The 6,368-nt window shown below is 42.6% G+C and overlaps 1 pseudogene; it reads left to right on the forward strand.

The window, feature by feature from the left end:
- Positions 1–4,235: 4,235 nt before the first annotated feature.
- Positions 4,236–5,494, forward strand: LOC100733740 (nuclear factor erythroid 2-related factor 3-like; annotated as a pseudogene).
- The last annotated feature ends 874 nt before the right edge of the window (positions 5,495–6,368 follow it).

Here is a 6,368-nt window from a genome sequence, read left to right on the forward strand (position 1 = left end):
AGGCTAAGTCATGTTTTGTTATCCAATTTGGTTCCTAATCGCTTATGTTCTATTAATGATAATTTTTATAGCAGGACTCTTGACAGTCTTTCTTAGAGACTCCCACATCATGCGTAAGATCATCTTCATAATGTTCTATGTGATAACTGTCTGGTTAAATGTGACATCCCTGAAAGCCTAAGCCCTTACCTTCCCTATACTGGTACAGCCACCGACTCCCCTCCTCCCCCTATTTTTTCCAGTTCAACTTCTGGACTGGAGACAAGTTTTACACACCTACCCTCCTATCTTTTATGCTTTCAGGTGGGGGAAGTAATCACCTCTCATAACTTCACTCCTCCTAACTTCACACTTATTTTTCAGAATTCTACCTCACCGTGATAATGATACTACCTCAATGTCATCCTGATGGAATAACATGTCTAAATCAAAGGCACCTTTCCCTCTACCTCACCTGGGTCCCTAAATATGACAGTGCCATGTCTCCTCATAACCTCATGTCTCTTTGTTTTTCCAATATGACATATGTACATTCACCAGTGAAGTTGTCCTGGCTAAAACACCTGGCATCAGTGTCTACCTGGGCATCAAGCGTCATCCTGTTGACTCCCCTAGGCTCCAGTACAGTGCCCCCTGCCAGCAGGAAATAGTAAAAGAGAGAAATCTTCACCCCTTTTCATAATAATCATAAGACGGGATATGAAAGGGTTTTGGCCCACATGGGACACTGTAACCAGAAAAGACCTCAGCCAAAATCAGGGAGCTACTGTCTCCCCTGCCCCTAGAGATTTATGTGTAACTCTATCTCCCTCCACCCTTCAGAATCTGCCCCTGGTGCCAAACGTGTGCCAATGAAATACCTGTGCATCTCTAATGGCCTTAAGGCACTACCCTAAGCTTAGGCTCTTCTCACCCCCCCACACACCACGTGTCCGCGAGAGAGATCTCCGGACTTCAGCAGCCAGGGTGCCAGTCATCTTTCTCCGTGTTCTCAGAATAAAGGCCTCTTTTTGTTTTATACTTCTCATCTTTTGGAAATAATCCTATCAACCAGCCCACAACATCATCATCTTAGGCTCATCTTCCTTTCTTCCTCATGGAGTTGGATAACTTCTTTTCATTCATCAGATCTTCATCATCCCTGTATTTACTCATCTGATTGGAGTTATACAGGATATATTACCGCTTTATTGAAAGGGTGTAGGATGGAGCATTTTCAGGAGAAAAATGTCGGAATGGGATCAACACAGGTGAAATTACTTAACGTGTCTGTAGGCTGATAAGAATGAGTCATGTATGGCAGAAGACAGCAATTCAGTGTCTGTTTTCTCCATTTGATGTACCAGTTTCCCAAATATTAACCTTTTTTTTTAAGGCACAATGTTAGAAGAAGAAATTCACCATAGACCCTAAGTGTTCTTTCATGCTTCACTGAGTAGGCCATGAATTCAAAGCCCCAATCACTGTTTAATGGAAGACTTCTCATGATCTATTTGTAGTGAGCAACCTTGAGAGATAAGCTGATAGCTCTAACAAACAGCAGAATTGTTTCCAGAAAGCCTCAGGTCTCCCACAACTATTCCCAACTCTCTGCATATATAAACTTTCAGGTAAGTCCACCTTCGTTGTCCTTAGGAGACTTAGAGGGTGCACAGAACCTCCACATGAAGTTCTGGCTACTGCTTTTGCTGCCAGTAATAAAATTTTGTCTGTGATCTAAGTCTTATCTTCTGCCAGCATCTATCAGTCTGTGTCAATGTAACCTATAAATTTTCAAGAGATTAAAATCTCAGATCTTCCATAGTCCTTGACACATAGGTTTAAGTACATATCATCTCTCTACTGTTCCATCTCTATACTGGAGATTGAACTCGGGGCCTTTGCACTGAGCAATATCCCTAGGCTTTTTTGTATTTTGAGACAGAATCTTGCTAAATCCCTAAGTGTCTCAGGCTGTACTTCAACATGAAATCCTCCTACCTCAGCCTGCCAGAATGCTGGGATTAAAGGCATGTACCACCACCGCATAACTTTACTGACATAAGCCTCCTTTCTAACATGGCCCAACCCTTTCTCCTTCCCTAGGTTCTTGTATCACTTTTCTCCAAATTCATTTTTTTTTATTTTGAAGACAGTAAAATACAACAAAACAAGGCAGAACAAAGCCAATCAAGACAATGCAGTGAAATGGATACAGAACTTCAGAGCAGGATACTGGGATAACAGTAATAGCTGCCATAGTATATCTTGTTATCTTCACTGATAGTTGTCCATTCAATCAGGTATAGCAAAATCAAAACAAAACCAGATTATTATAAAACCAATCAAAGTGGAATATTGAATAGAGCAAAACCATCAGAACAAAGCAAAACAGTGAAAACTATATTTGCCTTCAAAGAGAAGATAGAAGGAAATCCCCCATTATTTCCTATATTGTATAGGGTCTCCAATTCAAGAGATACTCAGACTTTGGCCCCAGGTCAGCATAATTAACCCAACAATACAAGAATTTAGTTGCTTTGTGCGCCTTCCTCACTATCAACTCTGGCTGTCCTCCACACCATCCAGTTGCTAATTGGGGGTGGGGCAGAGGTGGGGGGGTGTGTTTGTTTCTCAGTCTGCAAGCCATGGACGCTGACTTGTTCTCTCCTTGGCACACGCGCTGCTCACTGGCGCCACCACTTGCTTACTAGGAAGTAGGGCTCATTGATTTCTTGCTCAACCTCCCAAGTTGCAACATGACTGGATCTCAGAAGATGCTGACCTGGTGCACCTGCTGCTTGCTTATCAGGAAGGAGGGCTGGTTCACTTTTCTCCAAATTCTTTGCACTTTAGTTGTATGAAAGAAAATAGTCCTTGATATTTGGGCCCTAATCTGCCACAACTAGGCTTCTGTGTTGTTAATCGAGGAGCTTTTAACTCAGGAGTAGGCCCTGTTGTTTTCCTGGTGAACATAAATACCAGAATTACCCAACCAAAGCCTAAATCCTATAGTAATTTTCCCCTAGCATGATCTTTCTGAAATGCTCCATGGTTTCATGTGGCATGCATTCTCCTTCACTGCAGTGAGTAGTAAAACTCATTTATTTAATTACCTGTGTATTCCTGGTGCTAGTGTGTTGATATATATATACACTAGCCTTTTTTTTTTATCAAACTTGCCATTTTCTTTTCTGCCTCAGAAATTTTGCATGTGTTGTTTCATCTGCCTAGAATATTGTTTTTTTCACTTCCTTAGGCAAACTAACCACTTCTCATCCTGATATTCTAAGGGTAAATATCACTTTCTCTGTAATATCCTGCTGACTCCCTGAGCAAAATTTAGGTTTATGTTCTGATAATGTCTTGGTTTTTTTTCATTTTATATTTTTTTATGATTTGCTTGATACAGTTGAAGGCCTACTATATTGTGGGATTCCATTATTCACCATTTTTCTCCATTTTATAAACAACTGTCGAGTACTTACTATCTGCTGGCTCTGTTATACAATGTGGAATCAAAGTTAAAAATAACCAAGTCTTGACCCTCCTCAAGATTGCATTTTATTTAGGGAAGGAAACAATAAAAGAAATAGACAAGTCCTCCAACAAATATTTGTTGAGCACTCCTGGGTTGAAGTTATGAATAAAACAGAACAAAGTCAATAAAATGTGTGTTCAAGGACCTTATAATCAGCTGTACTTTTATGTTACTGTATATTTATGCATGAAATATATCTGAGGTTCAGTATGGATAAGTTTTTATGTAAAATAAAATATAGGGAGACAAAGAATTTGAATGAGTGCTGTTTTTCATATGGTAGTCAGGAAAGTCTCTCTTGAGAAAACGTGTTATATTGACAGAAGCCTATGGAAAAATAACAGATAAGGTAGTCCAGTGCGCCCCGGTGTATGATGCACCTGTGCGGGCTGGCTTGCAGGTGGCCCCTCCTCCACCTCGCTCTAAGCCTGACCCCATCACGCACCAAGCCTGCTAAGGGGGAGTGCCTTTGTGCTGAGCTCAGGGAGCCCTCGACGACCGCTGCTCGCCCTGACGCACTGTCCACTTCCCAACTTCTCAGGTGTCTGTGGCGCTGGTGACCCAAACACGGCACCACAGCCAGAGCAGCGCTGAAACTTGCGGGAGTGGCAGGGCTGGCCCTGGCGCTAGGAGCAAGGTATAGCTCCTGAAGCCATAGGGGGCGACCTTGGGCAGCCTCCTGTACCTCACTATTCTACTGAGTTTGGCTGGGCTCATGCTGGACCTGGACCTGGACCTCTACCTGCTGCTCCCACATGCTGTGCTCCAGGACCAGCTGACAGCCGTACGTGCCCGGCCCCACCCACTCGATCAGTACCTTCTCTGCCTCTGGTGGGTACAAGCCCTCTGGCTACCTGCACCTCAAGGCCTGGAAGCCGGACCCCGTGGCGCTGGACGAGGGTCACCTGCTCCAGGAGGTGCACGTGCTCAGGATCACCTTCATTCCATGCAATCAGGTGGACATGTGGCTGGTGCGTGGCATGGCGGCCAGAGACTTGGACTGGGCCCACATGCTGCTGAGGGCCCCTTCCTTGTCCACCTGGGGAGTCGTGTCCCTGTGGACAGCGGCCTCAGATTGTGCACAGCAGCCCTTTGGCAGCTAAGGTGAAGGAGAAAGCAGATGCAGAGTCCACTGTGCAGGTACTGGTCGCTGGTGGACACGGGAGCCAAGAAAATGAGGTATTAAGAGAGAAGTGTGAATCTGTGGCTTGAAGTTCCTGACAGAATGTAAAAACAGCATCAGCTCAGGCGAAATCACTACAGCAGCAGAATAAGAATGAAAACACAACAGCAGATAAACCTGACCCAGAAGTAGGAAAGACCACTAAATCTAGAAATGAGAGGCTTATATCTTTCTCTCTGGAAAACTTATTTCAGCTTCTTTCATCACAGCCTGAACATACTCTGAAGGGCATTTCATTGGAAGATACTTTGTCTTTTCCAGATAGTTTCTGTAGGGTATAAATGTAAAATTTATCAAGCCATAAGTCATGATGGAAATCTTCATGAAACCATGTTACTGTGTCAACAACACATTTAGAAGAGATCCAAGAGCAGGGACTTTACAGGCACAAACCATTTCTGCAGTTGAATTCTCAAGCCCTTCCAGGATTTCATCCACTTATTGACATTCAGATGAGGATTCTAACAAGCCAAGATCTTCTGTATGGCCTTGATACAAACATATTTGATGGGATAAACTTAATGTCATTGGCCACAGAAGGTGGTTTTGATCCAATGGAAGTTTCTCAACCTTTTGAAGAGCCAGATTCTGATTCTAGACTTATGTTAAATTTGAGTTACAGTAACACATCTATCACCAAGTACAATTCCTCTTATTTCATGTTTAATGAAGGTGCTATAAGTTATACTAGTGATCTTGAAAATCTTTTCCAACATGATTTAGAAGGCACTGTTGGTGGTTATTGTCCACAACCCAGTAAACTCTGTTGCCACGATCCATGCAGCTCTTGAGGTTCTTGGGGTGAAGGACTGCAAGAGGACTGGAAAATAAAGAAGAAACCAAGCTGGGGTCAGGTGAAGCCCTCACTCTCCTGATGGGGGGAAAGGAGCTGGTCCCTCACTGTAAGGGCTTTTATTTGTACCTTTTAGCAATTTAACTCACATGACACCCTGTTGTCCTGGCAACCCACTGTTCAGATTGTCTTGGGGCTAGGTGTTCTCTGGGTTAAAGCACCTTCTTCATATGGCTTGCCCAAGGCACTCTGTTCTTGAGATGATCATGCTCCAGCCTTAAACGTGTGGACAATTTCAAGCTTCAATGGCTCCTAACACTCTGTCACTTGGATTATAGGTATGAATCTGGTTTTCAAGAACTCCTATTTCATCCTGTATGTCATAACCACACTTACTACTTACAGTCACATATACCAGAACCCACTACTGAATCTTTTTCAAGGTCTTAGAAATCACAGTAAATGAATAAGTACTCCAATGAAACAGACAGAAGCTTGAGTCATGATGAATGGAATATAAAAGTTCTGCATATCCCTTTTTCCGTTCAAATTGTTCACACGCTTGTCAATTCTTTCAACAGCATATTAAGCAGGCACTACCTAACAGACTTTTTGGGTCATAAACCATTCAAACTGACTTGGAAATTTTACTGCTATTTGAATCACTTATCTCACTAAATGTTTAGGAGTCAAAGTTTGCGATTCTGGAATGTTGAGGGGGAAACCACAACTTTTCATGAAATCTGTTTTTAAGATTCATTAGGGTAACATGCCATTTCTATGGCAGCAGCAAACTGTGGATATATTTAAGCTATCTTTTTATCCACTTAAAATGCATAATGGTAACAACACTGTAATGAAAAAAAATTATG

The sequence above is a fragment of the Cavia porcellus genome, unplaced genomic scaffold, assembly GCF_034190915.1.
Source record: "Cavia porcellus strain 051 isolate PalLab524CR breed Dunkin Hartley unplaced genomic scaffold, mCavPor4.1 scaffold_3, whole genome shotgun sequence".
NCBI classification, from domain to species: domain Eukaryota; kingdom Metazoa; phylum Chordata; class Mammalia; order Rodentia; family Caviidae; genus Cavia; species Cavia porcellus.